The 21,276-nt window shown below is 43.6% G+C and overlaps 1 protein-coding gene and 1 long non-coding RNA gene across 6 annotated transcripts in view; one reads left to right on the top strand and one right to left on the bottom strand.

Moving 5' to 3' along the window:
* Pde4b (phosphodiesterase 4B) overlaps nucleotides 1-21,276 on the bottom strand; it is a 569,312-nt gene that overhangs the window by 37,746 nt on the left and 510,290 nt on the right. The window lies entirely within an intron of this gene.
* The window catches only part of LOC103692427 (uncharacterized), a 58,558-nt gene continuing 38,891 nt past the window's right edge, over nucleotides 1,610-21,276 (top strand). Inside the window, exons 1-2 of one of the 2 annotated variants that reach the window (XR_010066557.1) lie at nucleotides 1,610-1,985; nucleotides 5,383-6,104. This is a non-coding gene — a long non-coding RNA (uncharacterized LOC103692427). Of the gene's footprint in view, nucleotides 4,720-5,382; nucleotides 6,105-21,276 lie in introns of both variants that reach the window. The other variant, XR_005505190.2, reaches the window with a different exon arrangement.

Raw genomic sequence — 21,276 nt, 5'->3', positions numbered from 1 at the left:
CCCCTCGCCGGGATGAGGTGTCAGTGATCTACCAAGAAACTTCCTCAGAGGAAGAAGGCGGGAACCTGCGCCCAGACGCTCATCTGCATAACTGTGCCCTAAAACTCAGGGCAGAGCAGAGTTTTCTCAGGCTACTTCTGCCTTAGTCATCCCGGGGCTGTGGGGTGTGTGATGTCATTTCTGAATGTTTGCCGTCCGGAGGAGAAATGAGGGAGGCTTTCCCCTCTCTTTGCTTTTCTTCTAAATGAAACCAGCTCCCTATGGCCATGTGGGGGGAACTGTTTGGCTCTTCTGTTCTCAGGCAGGGCAGTCATTCATTCTGGGGAAAAATGCTTCAGGTGGCCACTGTGAGCTCTCAGAAACACTGACCCGGACAAGACCGAGACACAGACTATTCCTTTCTCTTCATAGATTCTCTCCCTTAACCTAGAGGTAAAATGAGGTCTCCTGATGATAAGACTCCAGTCTAGAGAAGCTGTCTGGAGTTTTACGTGAACATGTTTATTGGCCTGGGAGTCTTGTGGCTCTTGTTATAATAAACAAAGCCAAGACTTCCCTTCTGGTCGTGCCAGGGTCACAGGGAAACTCTGAACCGGACTTTCAGGTGGAGGCAGATTCCAGGAGTCTTTTGCGTTGATGCTAGGGGGTCTCCTTTATTAATTGCTTTCTGAGAAATTCTCAAACTGCTCCATACAAAACAAAACTCCCCACAAAAAAACCAACCAAATTAATAAACTAACACCCCCCCCAATAAACCAGTGCATTCAAGATCATATATCTGACTGTGACTGGAACACTATTTTCCACTTCCCAGGACATGTCATTCTATCATAGCCAACCGTTTGTGGGTCCCAACAAATACCTCAGGTTATTGACTTAAGAAAGACCTAGGTTAATAAACACTGAATTCATGTTATAATTTTAGGTGAATTAATGAAGCTTCAGATATATAAAGCAGGCAGATTCCCCACATCGACTGAGGAACAGCAGCTAATTACCACACATTCCAAAACATAAGTATACAACAGATACAGCAGTCCTGCCCGCTTTAGCATGCTTATACAGTGGTTTCAAACATGTTTACAAAGAAGCCTCAGTGAGACCACACATCCTTTCCTATCGCACAAAGGCTTTTGTGTGTGTGGCATCAAATACTTGACGCAGAAAGAGGAAGAAATAAAGTGTGATCCCAGGGAAACAGAGTGGCCTGTCCATGGAGGCACACTTCACAGAATGAGGAATTTGTTTATCCATGCAGTATGCACACACTTCAGGGTAAAAGAGGGGTTAAAACCCAACATCCTGTATGTCATACTTGAAAACCCACAAAACCACCGGAGGTGGCTTCCTCCGCCTTCTTTTCCACGATCCTCAACGCACAGACAAGAATTTAGGTGTTTTCAATAAAACTCATTTCAAGCCAGTTTTGCACATACCTTGCCTCTCTTCCTCTTCACCTTTGCAATGCTGTCTTAACTCCAAGATTCTCCTCTCTCTCTCTCTCTCTCTCTCTCTCTCTCTCTCTCTCTCTCTCTCTCTCTCCCCACCCCTGCCTGTGTCCCAGAGCACCCCTTCCTCCCCTGTTTCCTAAGAACACTTCTTCAAGAAAGCTTTGCCTAAAAGGACAGAACCCTCCCACCATACTCCCAGACTCTAATAAAAGAAAAAGTCCAACCACTTCCCAGCTGCTTGGGCTTCACTGCCTTGGTGCCTTTCACCATCACCACCTGCAGCCTCTGTAGCTGGGACCAGACTTTCAGCGGGCCAGCCAGAAGGGGAGGAGTTTGCTCAAAGCTGTTGGAATCAGCAGATATGCAAAATGACTGTAAGATAAAATAGCACAGGTCTCATTCCTCCATGGAGAGGAAGAAGAGGTCTGATTTCCACTCCAGCTTCACGGAGGAATTACAGAATGGTGCCAGCAGAAGCACTCCAAAAAGCCAGCCTCTTCAGAGATAGACCACAGCCCCTGAGCACTGCGAGAGGTATGTGTGCGGTATTGCCACTGCAATAGGTGCATCTGTGGATGCTTGTGTCTGGCTAACACACCTCGTGGCATCTTGCGCCTTTGTCTTTTCCTCTTCAGGCCCAGGCCAACCACAATATTTTTTTTTTTCAAAAGCAGACTGCTCCACTTAAAATTCTGTTAAGCTGGTCACTTTCCAAATTCTTTCCCCCTCATAATAGCTGTTTATTTTTTATTAAAATATTTTTATGGATCTTTTTGTAACTTCACAGTTGTCTCCATACATATATTTTCCAAATTCTTATCCTGGAGTCAAGACTTCATTCCCTGCTTATCACAACTAAGGTAGAGGACACAGATACAAGTGAGAGGGAGGGATGTCCTCACCTCACTGGTTACTCAGGGTTGTAGCTAGCTCAGCACTAACACTTGCTACTCAGGGTTTTAAGTTGCTGGGCCCTGGCCTCCAGCTTGTAGCTTTGTAGCCTTGGGGCCATAATAGCCAGTGGTGAGACCCTAGGAGACATTCAGAGGCCACCTTGACAAGTGGGGATAAAAAAGTCTGCCCAAGCTGTTTGCAGAGCCTTGGCATCTGGAGTCAGGAGAGCTTACATGCAGTGTGGTGAGGAAACGCCATTGCTGCAGCAAAAACCAGGCAGACCAGCTTTCTCTTTGAACGCTTACTGAGTGATCCTAGACTGCCATGTCCAACAACTGTAAAAGGAAGATATGAGTATTCACGTTATAAAGAGAAAAGGTGAGAGGGTGGGACTAGATAGTGCTTTCTAAAGAGTCCGGTGCTCAGTAGAAAGGTGGGCAGGAAGGGGCAGCACTTAGTACTGGCAAGCAAAGGAACCAAAAGGCCCAGCATGGAGGACAGTGGGAGGAGGGAGAAGAGGAAGAGAGAGCAGAACTGTACTTTCAGGGAGAGGTTTTTCAGTAAAGATCTGCAATACATTTTTCAGGGCCTGTGGCAAAACAGAAGTGTAAGGCTTCTGGATCAAAACCCAGCAGAGAGGTGGAGCATCATGTTTTCCTTCTGGATTCTCTGTCCTCCCCACCCCCACCCCAACAAGTTCTTATTTTAAAATGCTTTAAGATGAACAGAAAAATCTCAAAGATCATAGAGTGCCTGCATCCTTGCATTTACTTTCCTCGAATTGCTAACATTCTACTACGTTATTTGGATGCCTTTGACTCAATTAGCAAATGGCTTGGTGAGTGTCACTTAATGACATGTTCTTTCAGGCATAGAAGTACCGAGAGGGAGGACAGGTCCTTCAATAGACTTGAAGTGATGCTCACTCTGACTGAAGGTGTGCACACAGATCCCCAGGTACTGGCAACTCTTCCTACAGCAGGTTTTTGTGCTATGCCTGAACTGGGAAAAGCAAGACAAGCATTTTCCCACAGCACAGGACTCTTTGACTTACAGATAAAGTCCTAAGGGTACTACTGTCTCTTCCCTGGGACCTGCTGCATACTGAGGTCAAAGGTTATGCTGATTGACACAAACTAGTCATTTGGAAAGAAGGAGCCCTCATTGAGAAAATTCATCCATCAGACTGCTGTGAGGACATTTTCTTGATTAATGATTGATGTTGCACCTACCAGTGGTAGTAGGTGGTCCTAGGCTGTATAAAAGAAAGCTGGGGTTGGGGATTTTGCTCAGTGGTAGAGCGCTTGCCTAGGAAGCGCAAGGCCCTGGGTTCGGTCCCCAGCTCCAAAAAAAAAAAAAAAAAAAAAGAAAAGAAAAAAAAGAAAGAAAGCTGAGAGAGCCATGGGGAGCAAGGTAGTCAGCAGCATTCCATCATGCTCTGCTTGAGTTCCTGCCTCCAGGTTCCTTCTGTGCTTGAGTTCCTGTCTTAGCGTCCATCAGTGATGGACTGTGATCACTTGGAGCCGAATAAACCCTTCAATAAACCCTTCCCTCCCCAAGTGGTTTTGTTCACAGCCTTTATCACAACAACAGGAAGCCTACTAGAACAGTGATAAACAAGATGTTTGTCATATGGAGACACTGGCTCTGTTCGCCACTTGCCAACCCAGAGCAAGGACGGCTTTTAACTATACCCACCATAAAACTTTGCACAGCACACTGGCCACACCCAGATCCTTCTTGTGCCTGTACCCAGCCTCTGTTGGAGATGGTGGGACACAGTATTCATAGGTGATGAGAAGAAGAAGGATGTTGGATGTTTTCTGGGATGCCAGAGGTTAGAGGAAGAGAGTGGTTGAGAAAATAGGGATGGGGATGTAACTCAGTGATAGCATAATTGCTTGATGACATGGATCCTTGTCTAATCCTTAGAACTGCAAAGAGCAAGCAGGCAGGCAGGCAGGCAAGCAAAAATCCGAAAACAGCTACCAAACAGAGAAAAGTTTTGAGAACCTCTCTAGGGAGACAGACTAATAGCCAAATTCATTTGCAGCACACAAGTTCCAAGATAAACTATGAGCTTTGAAAAGGCAGCAAATATGGTCCCGTTTGTGCACAGGGCTCTATGAAACTACACAGGTTATATTTCCAGAAAGTTGCCCTGTTCCTGTCATGCATAAGATGGTTCTGAAGGAAGTAAGGCTGTCACTACAGAAGCAAGTCTTGGTGGGAGGGGCTGAGAATGAGGACTGCAAGCATGAACGATGGTATCAGGAAGCCTAGCATTCAAAGAGAAGCCACAGGGAAAGCCCACCTTCTTTCTTCTTAGTCCTGCAAGAACAGCTGAGGAAGCTTTCCTTTCTTCAATAGGAAGGTAGGCAATGCATTTGATGAATGGGCAAAGGTTATAATTAATATTAATCTTGTAATGATATATTGTATTCAAATAGCTCTTTTCTTGAGGGAGCTCCACAGTGTTCATTAATCCTTGCAACACCTCTGTGTGACAGACAAGAGGGTATGATTGATCTTTATTAAGGCTTGAGCCAGGGAAAAAGTCAGAGGTTAAATCATCCGAGACAATAGTATCGTCTAGATTCCTGGCAGGACTGTATTTTCTCGGTGCTAAAGAGGATTCAGTTAGAGCTGAGAAGCACCCTTATGCTTGAAAATGCTGCATTTAAAGTAACAGCTGACCAGATCTTTTCTCCTTAACATTGCATAATTGCTTTCCTAAATGTTGTCAGTCCTGAGTCTCCTCTTCCCTTTTTGGTCCATCTAGCGTAGCTCTTAGCAGAAGGGGGCTGTGCAATACTTCCTCAGAAGGCCTGGTATGATGCTTACATTCATCTTGCTGCAGTGGCTGACCTCAGGCCAATTGCCCAAGGTCTTCGAAACTGAATTTCTTCACATGTAAAGTGAGGTCAAGCAAATTACCCGGCTCTCATTGGGAATGTAAAATAGGAGAATGCATGCAAAAGCAGGTCATATACCTTCAATTATCATATTTTTTGCAAATATCTCCTTTTTATTTCAGATGGGCTGCAGGATCATTATAGATAATAAGGAACTGGCGAAGGAAGAAAAGTAGACATGATACAGGTCGTGGTGGTAAACCCCCATTAGTAACATCATAGTGCAAACTTTTTCATTTACATGTTGGTGTTTACATACAATGTCTATACATTAAATTAAGTCACGATGTATACAATGTATAGACTTCTGAATAACCTTCTTTGGTTCAGCCAATGCTCTTCCCCATTTTCCTCTGTTTTTTTTATACATTTTCAGCTTGTCTACTATTTGGGATCATAGTCTAAATTCCCCAGTGTTTTCATTCTAAGTTTTCATTCTAATCCAGAAACAATGTGTGTGTGTGTGTGTGTGTGTGTGTGTGTGTGTGTGTGTGTGTGTGTGTGTGTGTGGTGGGGAATGTATATTGGGAAGATGAGTCTAGAAGTATGACCCACAGAAGAGTCATGGTGGGAAGGGGTTATTAGAAAGCTCTGAATACTCTCATACAACCAGCTCCTCCTAATCAGAACACACGCAGTAAATAGCAACACTTACAAAGTTGGTGACCTGACTGGAAGCAGACTTCAGCTCCCTAAAATCTGACGCTGTAATGTATGAAGCTCAGTGTGATCTTTTTACACTTGACTTTATGGAGGCGGGGACAGACGCTCCCCCAACAGCATTGATGCCTTCTAAACAGAAACTTTCCACTGGAGACAAATGAGGAAGTTGGAGTTCAGAGAGGTAAGTGTTCTGCCCCAACAAACACACAAGACTGGGAAGTGAAAACATCACAAGATACCTCAAATATAAACTTCCCTTCAAATTAAATGTTATCTAAATGCTGCTTTAGCACAGCTTCATTTATATCAGGAACATGTCTGTTAAGTTGCTCCCTGTTTGCCACATACAGAACATAGAAAGGAAATGAAAATATTTTTCCCTTGTAAGTTTCATGTAATTGGATTGTCTTCTCATGAAAAGGTGGCAACTGTTTGCATAGTTATTTTTATGGGTCAAATCATTTAGAGCAATTACCACATGAGACATGGAGGGTAAATTTCCTAAAAAAATATATTATATTATTATACATTAATTATACAATATATACACAATAATTGTATTAATAATATATTGTTAATATTGTATATTAAATAATATAATATATGTATGGTTAAAAAACAGTTACCAAAAGAGTTGAAATAGAGTATAATCCAATTTATATAAAGTGCTAAAGGAAGAAGCAAAAATGAACCTATGATTCAAGAGGTAAATGATCTTGGGGGGGCATGTCCATAGCCATAACTGATTGCTTTCATGGGGCTATGCTGCGGTAATGGGCTCAAGCATGCCTGTGGGCTGGCTACATGAATCTGATCATTTTGGGAAAGTTTGTGTCTTCTCTCATGATTTGTTTCTTTTTGACATTTTGTGTAAGTTTTCTTTCAACAAAGTCCCATTTAAAGAAAGTCTAGTCCAAAACAAATGTAATCACCCCTCCCAATAAAAAGCAAGAGCAGGATTTCTTTAAAGGAAGCATCTGAACTGGGGCTTCTGGAGGTCTCACACAGCTGGGCGATGTCAGCCAAGGAGTGCGCTTTCACTGGGATGCTCTTAGTCACGCCGACTTCAGTAGTACTCATTGGAGATGGACCGTGCCTCATCTGCATCCTGCCTCAAGCACTTGCAAGCCATGTGTTCTGAGGCGAAAAGACTACCCTCGCCCTCCAGCATCCCCAGCTTTCCCACCTTTTTGGGGGGCATCAACCAGTTGTGAGGATTAAGCAAACAACACATGCCAAAGACATCTGGAGAACTTTTTCTAATTTTTTTCCTGCAACTTTTTGGTCTTCAACTTCCTGAGGATACATTGACGTGGTTCATAGCTAAATCATGTAGAGAAACAGTTTGGTTCTAGGGAAAGGAACACAGGTGAGAGGGGCTACAAATGCCCCTTTAAGCTGGGTTACTTCAGGAAAATGCCTTCTTCATATTCTCTTTATTGGCTTTCCAACTAATCCTACCAACATACCAGAGCAATGGTTTATGAGATACTGAGAATTAAATATAAAACTGTTAACTCATTCATTTATTCATTCATTCATTCATTCATTCATTCATCACAAGTACACTGAACACCTACTATGTGCCAGGTCTGCTCCTGGGTGCCATGCTGACTATAACACTGAGTAAACCCCCCCTTACTCAAACTGTCCTTGGTGTTGAATGATAAAAAACCCCTTGCTAATCTCCTAATGGTAAGTGTATGAACTTAGATGCCTTACCAGCACCCTTTCCACTGTTCCTAAGAAGTGAGAGGTATACATTTGTTAGATTCTTTGCATCCAGGTTATGACCCGAATTTTGTGCACAAGCTTCTAGCCCTGTAGATGTCCTAAGTCTGGGTGCCTTGAGGGATGCTAAGTACCTCAACATGAGCATGCTTATTTCATTCTCATGTTCTTCTCCACAGGTATAATAATACTTGAAATATGTAATATAGCCTTATCCACATGGAGATAAGGTTTATTGTTTAAATAGGTTGATGCTATTGTCCTGTTAATTTGGTGCTCTTCATTATGATTTTGTCCCTTGCAGTTAATAGCATCCTTTTTTCCTATCAAGCTGTGGTGCCCAAAGCTGTGGGCTTAATTTTGATGGATAGTTGATGAAATGCACTCATGTTGGAATACAACATCTCAGGAAAGCATGTGTAGAATGCTCTTAGAACAAAGGGAACACTTACATGCTCTGTAATGCAACTCTTCCAAAGGCACAATTTATAAGCCCTAGGTGGGCTTTCTGCAGGCTAGTCTTTGCCCATGTGTCCTTATAAATATGGAATATATGCAATTGCTTATGACAGGGACTTCGCCCTGGGTGGATTCACTTCACAGCCCTCAAGGGAAATAACAGTAGAAAGTAGGTCATTTTGATGCCGCCGTCTTTAACAACTCTTCAAGATGCCAAGTTACCAATCTCCAATTGGAACTAGCCCTTGTGTATAGAACTTGACAGTTTACTGGCCACTTTCCCTTGAGTGCCTCATTGTTTCCCTTGAAAAATAAATCCAATGGGACAGAATGGTGATGATGATGTGTAGTTTCTGTGATGCACTTGAGAAAACTGAGGCTTGTCCCGCAGTTCACTCTGAGCACTGAAATGAGAGAGAAAGGGGTAGAGGGAGGAGAGAGGGAATGTAGGAAGAGAACCTCGGATCTCTTGAAGACCTTTGATTTTTTTTTTCTTTTAATAAGCCACCAGCCCTGTCATACACACAGGGTCACCACTGCAGTTAGGCTTCCTTGGAGGCACACAGAGAGGAAAGCTAGGTCCCTGCTATGGCAGCTGGTAGCTCTGTTTCTCTTGGTTCTTTTCCCACCCCCCTTCACAGCCATCATCCTAACTGAAAAATCTGCTCTTGTGCTGACTCTGACTTGGGCATTTGATTGCTAATGAACATTCGTATTTGTCCAATCAACAAACACACACACAAACAAACATGCATCTCTGAAGTTAAAGGACACCAAAGGAAGTCAACTGTTGATGCTGGCTTATAACTTGGTCCTTGGGACCATACTGTTCTAGGGTTATGATCAAGACTCATCTCTGATTGTCAGTTAACTTTGGACAAATTTCTTGAGTTCTGTGTGCCCATTTGGTTTCCTCACCCACACAATAAGAACAATAGCATCTGTTTATGTGATGAATCTTAAGTACGTGCAGTAGAACTAAGAGGTGGGACCTTTAGGACTTAAATATGTTATATGTGTAAAGCCCTCCTGAATAGGATTGGTGGCCTCACTAAAGGGCTGAAAGAACCTAGGCCTGTCCCTGCTTCCAGGGGAAGGACATATTTGTTGACCTCTGCAGAGGACTTTGTTGCTACAGGGTGTTACATTAAAGTGGAGAATATCTCTTCCTAGACAATAGACTTGCTGTGGCATTGATCTTGGACGCCAGCCTCCCAAATTGGGAGAAATAAAAGTCTATTACCCAGTTCAAATACTTAGTTCTAGCAACTGGTATAAAAACTAAAACATCCTTACTTTTTCATTGCTTATGCAAGGGATGGTGGTGGCTAGCACTGTAGAGAGCAGAATTGGTGATGCACAGAGATAAGTAGACTTGAGACATCTAACAGAGCAAACCTCCTGACTTCCAGTGTGGTGGTGTTTGGTTGATGTTCAAAATGCAGCATCCCTTCAGATTTTCAGGTCCAGAGACATGACTTTTATCAAAATGTTCTGGGTTCCTTCAACCCAAACTAGTCCTATGCATAAGAATCTAATGAAAAGTCAGAGGTTAATGCGTTAATGTATGTACAGAAATCATTTTATGAAAGGCTTTTAATACCTTCCTAGTCACCTCATCTCCAGATCATTTTCATAAGATCATTTGGTAAACATAAAACTGAGAGAGCAGATAGGCAAGTTCTTTAAAAGACTATTTTCTTCAAGCTTGACGCTTTTAGCCTCACTGCTAAGAGATATGGTAGTCTAGGCTCCAGGTTTGGCCTGCCTGCAGTGGCTTTCTCAGCCTTGTCTACCTGGCTAGTGGAAATTTATCTTCCCAGATTTGGCCTGAATCTATCTCTTCATGATTTTCTAAGCATTCTAGGTTGAATTAAAATCCTTTTCTTTAAGATCTCACAATTCATGCTGGCCACTGTTCTCAACTGGCCATATTTTACCCAATGTTTCTGCTCATATCATCCCTCTAGATGCTAACCCCTTAAGAGAGGAGGACATTGGTGGACTCGTTGACATGCCCAAACTATCAAAATATTAGCACATCCATTACTAAAGGGAGAGGAACCTTTGCTAATGAATATTACTGTAGACACAGCATTAATAATTCTTTTTCCTTGTCCTTTAAAAAAATCTAGGCTACATGTAAGTCATGTTCTTTCTCAGTGATTTATTCAATATTACAAACAAGTAACGTGCTCTGAGTTTCTTTTGCACTCTTGCCTAGGTTTCTAGAGTAGCTAGGCTAAAACTGTGGGACATTCTGTCTGTCCACAGGACTTCTACTAAATCACTTGAAGATTTTTAACTCTCTTAGACATCTATGTTCAGCAAATCATTCGTAAATTTCCATGCACCAAATGTTACTAGAATATCAAGTGGCATTTTAAAAGGTGAGCAAAATTCAGAAGGATCAGAGTTGGAGCTCAGGGATAAGGCAGGAAGGTAGGGGATAGATTTCACAATGGTGAAGATGATGGGATTTGGAGAGCAGGAACAATGAAGCAAGTAAGGGAGCACGTGAAGCAGGGTATGATATTAGAAACGAGCCATCCCGTTCAGAGCAGCAGAGATGCCAGTGCTCCTTCCCTAGAACGTTTGGCTTTGGGCAGAGTTGGACAAAACTGCAGGAGTGATATAGTCACTGACAGAGCTTGCTTAGGAGAATGTTTTCTGCTAGACCAAGGAATCTGTGACTATTTGGCAGGCAACGTGGAGCCATTGAAAGGTGTGCAACGCAAAGAGTGGTGTGCGACGTGTTTTATAAATCTCTTAATCCGCTTTATAGCTGCCTAGTGCTCTGCCGCTATGGATTACCGTCTATGTGTCATCTTTTTAATCCGCATCACACCTTAGGAGAGCACTCTGGTTGTCCCTCGATCATAAAGAAAGAGACTGAAGCTTGGAGGGTTTCAGTGTCTCACCCCAAATCCCATAAACAGTAAGCATAGAACCCAGAGGCTTAATTCTAGGCCGCCTGGCTCCGACGTCTTCTGGTTTTCTATATGTAATGCACCTATAAGAAGAGGAACTGCTGCCTTGATTGTAGCGAGTTGTAAGAGTTATGTAACAAGGCAAAGGACACATGCGAGGTAGACTGTTATCAGAGATTACTAATTGAAGCAAAAGGCAGGTGCTTAAGAAAGGCGGTAGCCTGATATTAGGGTGCTTCATATGGAATGTGAAGGGTTATTTATAAATTAACTTTAGCTTTATTTTTGTTTTTGAAAAGATTTATTTTATTCTTAATTACATGTGTGTGAGTGTGCATATAGTTACACACTTGTGTGCACTTGTATGTGTGCCAGTACTCTTAGAGTCCAGAAGAGGGTATGTAATGTCATAGAGTTGGGGTTACAAATGCTTGTGAGCCTCCCATTATGAGTGCTGGGAACTAGACTGCAATCCTAGTAGTACATGGGTGTGTCTTGTTGAGTTCAAAGGTGGTTAGTGGGGAAGAAACCAATAGCTTTCTGATCTCACAAAACATTATTGACTGAAACCTTTCATCTGGCTCTAGGACAGACTCTGTACACAGAGTTATCTTAGGTGACTTTAGGCAGGTACTTGTCCCTCCATGTACCACAAAGGGGAGAACTTTTCTCATACTGCTTAGAATCTGGTATTTCTGTGCCATCTAGTACGAGAGCTGGCACCCAGGGGTAGATACTGTGTTACTGAAACATGGACAGTCTGATATGAGTTGTGTTGCAGATATAACATTTTGTTTTGTATGAAAAAATTAAAGACAGTACCTGGTTATATTTCATCACAGGTTGAAACAATAGTATTTTAGATATAACAAGTAAAATACATTATTAAAATTTATCGTTCCCAAAAGCCTGAGAGATGGTAACTTCACAGCCACATGGTAACTTCAACTCTAGGGGAACTAGTGGCCTACTTTGACCTCTGAGAGTGCCAGGGATGCATAAGATACAGAAACATACGTCCAAGAAAACACTAATATACATAAACTAAAAGTAAATCTTTAAAAAACATGTGCTTATTTCTTCTATGAGTTTGCTAGAGATTTTTAAATTACCTGTGGAACTTTCACTGTATTTCTATTGGACCGTACTGTTCCAGAGCTTAAGACTCTAGCTAAAACCAGAATATGCCAAGGTCTACATTCATCCCAGCATAAATGCTTTCAAGGTAGTGCTAATAGCAGTAAGGATTGTAGCTAACAGCGGTCAGTCAGTTTCTAGGCACTTTACATCCATTAGCCAATTTAATCTTTATCATAATTTGATAAGCTGGATATTACCATATGTGTAATAGATAATTTTATTTTATAGACAAGAAACAGGGAGATTCAGTAACTTTCTCAAAGTCACAGACATAGTGGAGCTTCACTTTCAACTTACTACGTCTGCCCCAGAGGAATCACAGAGGCTCTCATGGCTCTGTGCTGGGCAAATCCCAAGGAGATCTTGTTTTTCCTATCATAAGTCAAGCAACGCTTGAGAAATTGTGTATATCAACTCATCTAACATCTGTGACAACCCCAGTAAACAGTAATTATCCATCTTTCATACTGAACAAACTGAAGCTCAGAAAGGCTGCACGGTTTGTCCAGTCAGTACAGGCTGGAATCCAGTTTCTAGTCCAGCCTAACTTCAAAACTGGTGCTTAGCACTGGACCAGTTTCTGAATTGCATGACAACCCCTTTGGGGTCATTCCGGGGCTAAGTTCCAGTGAGTGACTCTACTCTCAGACTGGCTCCTGGGTTTTCAAAATTATTGTAAGAGTCTCATCTGAACCCAAGCTTGGAGCTAAGCATCCCATCTGAGCCGACCATTTTAGACACCATTTTCCTGGGAGTTCTCTTTGGGGAACTAATGAAATTCAATTCTATTTTTTAACAACAGAAAAGAACCTGGGCATGGTGGCACATGCCTTTGGTCCCATTACTTAGGAGGCAGAGACAGGCAGATCTATGTGAGTTGGTTCCAAGTCTGGACTATTCAATGAGGCCCAAGGCAGCTAACAATACATAGAGAGACCCTGTCTCAAATAGGCCAAGCCAACTGATCAACCACAAACCCCACCATTTGTGTTAAGTAGTTTCAGTAAGAGCTGGCTATTCATCTCCACCACATCCCTGCCCTCAGATCCCATCATCCACCCCAGCATGGGGTGTGTAATGTTTCCATTAAGCAGAGGTAATCATAGATTTTAGAGATAAAACAGTCGGTCCTCTTGAAGACTTCCTCAGCTAACATCTAAGCACCTGGGATTTGTGTCTATGTGGGGGGTGGAGGTGGGGCTCAGAGGTGGTAGGTGCGAAGAAGGAACACCCAGCAGGAAATTTGGATCCTTCAAAGTGTTTGGGGCGGGTGGGAGTGGTATTCTAGATGAGCATGTAGAACTCCAGGGTGCTAACGTACACAGGACAAGCAAAGCACAAACAGGAGTTTTGTATGACAGTGTATTGGGGAACGGTTAATGGCATGCCTTTTGCAGCCTCTCTGCATAGACAAACAGCTGCTTTGTGACAGATTCAGAACTTGCGAGGAGATGTAAAATTAGGGCCCAGGTTTCATGGCAACCCAACTTGACACAATAGCAAACAAGAATAGTTTGAGAGTCAGAGGAAGCCAAGGCTGGGTATGTCACAGCTAACTGTTCTCTCCTTAGGACACCTTCTCCTTATTTAGCAGTGCTTCCGTTCCTGCCCCAAGTTCCCCTGGTCCGTAAGCTACGTCACTTCACAGAACACAGTTCCAGACTTTAAGAAAAACAAAATTTTGTATCTCGGCAGTGGTTTTCCTGGCCTTTCTCCCTCCAAAGAAATTTCGTTCTGGTTTTCCCAGTTGATTCTTGGAGTCTGTAGCCATCAGCTGGGCCTGCCCCTTCTCGGTTTCCTCCGTTCTAATGCAGGGTCTGCCGCAGAATAATGCAGGGTCTGTTTCAATGTGATTAAAGATTTCAGTGTTTGCTTTAAACCAATATTTACCAGTAAAACCTGGCCAATGTAAATGTTCAGGCTAGGTAGAAAATACTGGCTTAAATCAATCTCCCCGGAACACAGACAGACAGATAGACAAGGACTTAGTGGGTATTTTGGATTTGGGCCTCTTTTTTTTTTTCAGTTAGCTTCATACATACTGCTACTAAACAGGGTTTTAAAACAGCTTTAAAAGAGAAAGTCTAGGTAACGCAATGCTAAAGTATTTAAAAGTAGTTTTTCTCATTGGCCAGTGTTAGAAGTTTATTATTTTTCCATGGTGTTGCTTCTGGCACTTGTCATGACACTGTCACATTATTTGATTTAAAAGGCTCCCTTGAATGAGAAACAAATTGAGTTATTTGACACAGCAGTAAACTTAGAATGCTAATCATTTTTTAAATAGCTCGTACTCCAGTGTTACACACTCCACAGAAACAGAGTGGACAGACATTTTGAGGTTGAGTCAGCTTTCCTGAGCTACAGCTTCATTTCTGCACACTTTTACTTGATTTGGTTTCTTCATTGGCTGGATTTATTGAATGAATGAGTTGTGGCTACACTCTGAATGGATTGTAAGTGGTTGTAGTGTCGATTAGGAACTACTTAGCCTAGCCATCTAGCCGAATGGAAAGCCCTCGCTGATACCCCATAGTCCAGGAGAAGATCACAGAAGGATGAGATGGAAGGAACGTGCCAGCCCAGTCCTCTTACACTGGGAATGTCATGGCTCCCATACTGCCCCTCTCCTGGGGGAGGGAATATGGGTTTGAGCTGGAGATGAATGAATGACTCATCTGTAAGAAAGGCCACTGAAATTGCTAGGGCCTTGAGGAGTGTCTGCTAAATAACAGGCAGTTAATAAACAAACGCTTTCCTCGTATGCCGATAGATTAACCTAATGTAATTTGTAGGGCTGAGTATAGGATTTTCCAAATTTATGGGCAAAATCAATGTCTATGTCTACTGGTAATAAATCCATTTGTTGCTTCCTCTAATTTCAAATGTTAAGTCTATACACCAAAGACATTGAGGTATTACAAAAAGGGTGGCATTTATCATTATAACCATCAGCCGAGGTGGTAATATTCATCCTCAATGAAAATTATTTGTAAAACAACCTGGTAAGGTAGATTTGCTGTCATTACAAATGACAGGTAAGTGGACAAGAAATGGCGAATGGGACAGGAAAGGATGGTCTAGGTTTAAGGACTCCACAGTGGATGACAATGGGGAGAAAAAGAGCAAATGCTTCAGTGGGCAAAGGACTCAGGTTTGGCTACCCTCAAGGGTTATGTGGCCTGGGAGGGGCAGAGAACATAAATAGTCAGAGCATAATAACAAGACAGGTGGAGATACCCACAGGCAGAAGGGAAGGGCCCACATGAAGTGAAAAGCAGGGAGCAGACAGATTTCACATAGGACTTAGTGTTGAAGAAAAACAGGGCTGAAATGAGCAGAGCTGACTGGATTCAGTGAGTGCCGGGAGTGCATGCTCCTGAATAAAGAGAGGTGTGGGGAGAAGGAGAGCCCTGGACAATTAGAACAGTGAACATATTTAAAGGGTTCTCACTGGGAAGGAGCAGGTTTTAGTAGTTCCAGAAGATGCTCCTGCAGAGGCCCAGGGTGAGAGGCAGGCAGGTAGTAGAGGTGCTGATTCCAGGATAAAAGAAAATAGTTTTGGTCAAGGCCATGTTTGGAAGTGGGGAAAAGTCTTGAGATGAGAGGGAGGTGGGTGACCAGTTGAAAGATGCCCGGACTACGTGACATGGCCTGATTCCCACAGAACCACAGGGTTGACAGTGAGTCTTCAGGGAATGGACGAATGGATTGCCACAGAGGAGTACTGCACGCCTGGACACATTCACTCCTTCTGATTGGCTCCTGGAGACACGTCAGCAGCAAATGTTTACAGATGATCTCAGCACCTCTTGCTCTCTCTGCATTTTATCAGCCTCCCGTGGCCGCACACTGAGAGGAAAGCTACGAGTGATAACGTGTGTGGTGATTTCCAACTCTTCAGGACACACACTTAATGTGGGAGGATCCTCTCTCCTCTGAATCCATAAGCAACCACACCAGTCCTCCCTGGTGGAAAAGATTATTAAAACCAAATGGCCCTTAGAGGCCAGCCATATTTTATCCAACCCTTTGCTTCCCAGATGGTAACACACAGACCGAGAGAAGAGACCTACTATCCACCAAAAGTACAACCATTCTGTCTACAGAACAGAAGAAACTTGGTTCTCTATTCAGGCTTGCATATATTAAAAGTAAACGTACCCATTACTATCACTGGGGGTACTTATAGTCCCTAGAGACTCCTTCAGAAGGACTGATTGCTTTCCTTAACTGGAATGGTGGAGGAACGTTTCTTGGAGGAGGGTGCACACTGGCAGGCTCTGTATGTGTGTCAAGGACTAGAGATCGACACTAAGTGGGACTTGCAGTTGCTGTGAGGGCCGAAGAGTCTTGGGGCTACTGGGGATGGTGATAGAATAGGTGGAGAGGGAGGCAGAGTTCTGCTGGGATTTACAAAGGTTGGGGGGCAGGAAGTTGTAAGTTAAAGCAAACATGAAGAAGTCATTTCTATGGTGTTACGTTGTAAAGAGTTAAAGTCAGAACCAGAGATGTAGAGCGTGCCACAAAGGAGAGGTTGGGGGAACCTCCATTTTTGAACTTTTGGGGTAGCTGTTGGTCTGCACATTCTCAGCTGCTGTGTTCGTGTGAACGCCCCACAAGTAAAACAGAGATGTGTGGCTGTGTCCTGTAAAACCATCCACAAGCAGGTGGCTGACGGCCTCAGGTGGTTTGAGTGCCTGAGGTTACTGTCCCACTGTGGGAAAGCAGGGCTGTGGCCTCCCAAAGATTTTGGCATGCTGAGCTTGCAGCTTCTCTCACCTAGAGCCTGTTAGCATGCAAAGTCACTGGCAAAAGAGGAAAGACAACACAGTCCCTCTGGGCCTGGGCCAACCTCAGGCTGAACAAGATCAATGGGAGAGGATGCAGGTGAGCCAGTGCAATCACAGCTCTCTCGAGAAGTAGGAGGGACACAGGAGAGTTGCAAGAATTGGGATTTCAGTGATACGATGCGAGATGTGAGAAAGATTTGATTTGCTGGCTCTAAAGATAGGAAATGACTAGAAGCTAGAGTGTGTGCAATCTCTAGAAGATGGAAACATACGAGAATGTCTCTCAGACTCTCTAGGAAAGAACATGGCTTTGCTGAAGCCTTGGTGTGTGATGCTTTAATTCACCCTCACGACTATTTCAGTGACAGAAAACGAACATCTTCTGCCCCTTCTGAGGGACCCAAACCCCCATAGTGAAGGGTACATTTCTACACTTCTTCAACCAACTTTTTGAGCAGAGCAGGCTAAAGACTGGAGACAGAAAGCAGGGTGTTCAGAGTGAGAAACATTCCTCAGCTGGAAAACTCTATGGGTGCCACAGTCTAAGATGGTCTGTTGTGCCGAGCTCCACATGCAGAGCTCCTAGGGCTTCCCAGGCCTCAGCTTAAGGATTCCCACCTCAGGAAGGAGGGAAGGGCTCTGGGTATGATAGTGAGAATCGAAGTTATAGCACACGCTCCTTATACAAATCTGAGTGTGCATGCCAGCTGCCAGTAACCTGCCCTCACCCCCCTATCCCACTAGCCTTAGGCCTCTTGCTGCACCCTGCCGTGCCCTGTTTGTTTCATGGTCAATGTTGTTTGCTGCTTTTGAGCATGTTGGAGAGAAATGATGAATGGGTACTGTGGATGTTTGACAAGGACATTGGCAGGTGAATGGAAACAGGTGCCACATATACCTGATCTTAGGGAATGGTTTCTGAGGCAGCAGCTGCCACACATTGTGGAGGACACTGGGGTCAGTGACCTTTTCTGGATCTTCTCTAAGGCCATCATGATGGCTACAGTCAGACATTGTGGTGTATGACCTCCTCGTCACACTGAAAGCATAATAAAATCAAAGACTGCCTTTAAGCCCTAAACACAGGACCTTGTCCTCCATGGATGGACAGTCAACAACAGTAACAAAGTAACTATTAGGTAAAACAAGTCACAAGGTGATAATTTGACAAATTCATAATTTCTCAAGTGTATATGCTTGTGTTATCTCAAATCTTCCAGACAGCAGTGCTCTGAAGTGAGTCCTTGCAAGCCGGATAACAAAATTAATGTATTTCACAGACTGAGAAATACAGAGGTTACAACTGTATCCAAGGTAAAACTGGGACATGAGCCCAGGTCTTCAGTTTCTCTGGATGGAGCTGAACCATAGCTCATAGCCACACCCCTATCTTCTTCCTCCTTCACTTCTGAAAACTCAGATATCTTCTCCATACTAAATGAACACCATCCAAAGATCTAGTAACTAAAACAAGGTAACATTTCAATGGAGGAGAGATACATGCCATATTTAGAGATTGATTGAACACCTCCTCCAACAAGGATGCTATTGAGACTTTCACACCTAACATCTCATGAACTAGGTACTGTGTCCCCCATTTTGCAACCAGTCAAATCTTCAGAATACATAGTGTCCAATATGAATTATCCATGATCTCATTTTCTCTCCATCCCAGGTCCTCCATGGTACCTCGCTAAAGGCACCATGGTGTTAGGTCCGCACCAGCACACAGAGGGAGCCAGGGAAAGATGATTGACTGAAGGTAGGACATTTGCAAATACTGCCACCACACAACTGCCACCACACAGAGAAATGTCCTGGTCATATAAAATGTTCTTGGAAGTTGGTCTTTGGTTTAAACATTGAACTTTAAAAATTGGGTGGCTTAGAAATTCCACTTGAAAGTATTTTTCTTGAGAAATTGGATGCAAAACATTGGCCAGGGAGACCACAAGGATGACCATTAGAAATCTGTTGTTAACCAAAATGCGAATGCTTCATTCCTTCTTTAAAAGGGGAACAAGAATACCCTTGGGAGGGAATAGGGAGGCAAAGTTTAGGACAGAGGCTGAAGGAACGCCCATTCAGAGCCTGCCCCACATGTGGCCCATACATATACAGCCAACAAACTAGATAAGATGGATGAAGCAAAGAAGTGCAGGCTGACAGGAACTGGATGGAGATATCTCCTGAGAGACACAGCCAGAATACAGCAAATACATAGGCAAATGTCATCATTAAACCACTGAACTGAGAACAGGACCCCCGTTGAAGGATTCAGAGAAAGGACTGAAAGAGCTTGAAGGGGCTTGAGACCCCATATGAACAACAATGCCAACCAACCAGAGCTTCCAGGGACTAAGCCACTACCCAAAGACTATACATGGACTGACCCTGGACTCTGATCTCATAGGTAGCAATGAATGGTCTAGTAAGAGCACCAGTGGAAGGGGAAGCCCTTGGTCCTGCCAAGACTGAACCCCCAGTGAACGTGATTGTTGGGGGGAGGGTGGTAATGGGGGAAGGATGGGGAGGGGAGCACCCATATAGAAGGGGAGTTGGAGGGGTTAGGGGGATGTTGGCCCAGAAACCGGGAAAGGGAATAACAGTTGAAATATAAATAAGAAATACCCAATTTAATAAAAATGGAGGGAAAAAAAGAAATCTGTTGTTAAAGAGGCAGTGGTGATCTAGTTGCCCTGGGAGGATGAGGCTGAATTCTCTCCTGGAGAGAGAGGTCTTGCCTGAGAGTTGGGGCAGCTGGGCCTCCCTGCCAGCTCTATCACTGGCACACGCTATCGAGGTCTGCTTCTCAGCAGTATTCACAGAAGGTAATTCATAATAGTCTCTGCAGTACTCTGTTACTCCCCCATTTGTCCAAGAAGTCCAGGCTTCACCTCTGGAGAGTGTGGTAGAGAGATGAGGTCACCTTGTGTCTTCTGAAGCTCTGCCACCCAAGGCTTTTTCAACCCCTGAGCCCTGTCTGTGCCTAATTGTCACATGTCACATGCTGTTACGTTCCAGACCTGCCCTCTATTACTAGTCTGGAAATGTATCTCTAAGTAATGAAATCGCCTAACACTGGAGGAGCCGGGCTAGATCTTCTGGAAATGGTTTGTCGGAGGCTTGCATCTGCAGCACTAAATGGCTGCTTGAAGCTGGGGTGCTGTTAGTAACATTGTGAATTACAGGAGTCGACACTATTTATTAGAATAATTCTATGTGTGGGGTGGTGTGCCATGAGGAAGGCTTCCCCCACCCCCTGCTCACAATTACCTACTGCTCTTGGCAAATGTAAGGAGTGTAATTATCTCCATTCTCCAAAGAACCTGTGGCTACAGGAGGCTAAATAACTCCTGGAGTCACACAGCCACAGCAGCATGGGCGAGCCTGTTTTCCTATTAAGGCTTTGTGGCCTCGAAAGGCACAGTCCCTTCTCACTCACTAGGCTCCATGGGGCCTTGTGGTACTTTACCCCACATGTTGACCTGAGGTGAACATTTGACAAGGATGCACAGTCTGGGGGTGGGAGGGACGGGACTCACGCTTATTCTCATTCTCACCGTACAATTTGCAAAATGCTTGCTCACATCACGTCATCCCATTCTCTAAGCAGCCTGGAGAACGAAGCTGAGTTTGAACTTGGTTTCACAGAGGACGAAGTAGCATTTGGGGAGGCTATAACTTAGAGGTTTTGAAACCACCCTTGCTGTACTAATGACACACTTGTCTAGATTTGTAACCACCCAGGGACATCATTTTCCTGAACATTTTGTCTTGTGTCTTTAAGGATATTCATTTATTTATATTTGTACTGCAAGATGGCTAAACGAGGGCCTTCCCGGACAGATATTACAGAACAGCAGCTGGTGTTTTCTTAAAATTTCCCCTGGGACTCTGTGCACATGATTTCCAAACGACTAAGAATAGTGTGGTGAATCTTAGGGTCCCGCATCTGCAGAACGATAGTGTTCTTCTTTTAAGATGACAGTGCACATTGAATCTTTTCCTGAGCTAGGAGCTGGCCCATGAACTGTACTAAATGTTGAGGCATCTTTTTTGATTGTAAAGCCACAGCAGTTATGGTATTATTGAGTACACCATGCAGAGCTCGCTCACAGTATTTGATGGGTTTTATGAAGTAACTGTAATTAAATATTTTCATTAAATGTCAGCTGGTATTGTATTAAATAAGGACATTTTCATGGAAGTACATCTCCTCCCCCCCCACCATCCACTGTACCCTTTCCCTGCTCACCCTTCTGCTGACCATCTTTGTTCCTAGATAGGCTAACTTATG

Source organism: Rattus norvegicus, chromosome 5, assembly GCF_036323735.1.
Source record: "Rattus norvegicus strain BN/NHsdMcwi chromosome 5, GRCr8, whole genome shotgun sequence".
NCBI classification, from domain to species: domain Eukaryota; kingdom Metazoa; phylum Chordata; class Mammalia; order Rodentia; family Muridae; genus Rattus; species Rattus norvegicus.
The sequence above is the reverse complement of the archived record's forward strand: the minus strand, read 5'-3'. Positions and strand labels throughout refer to the sequence as shown.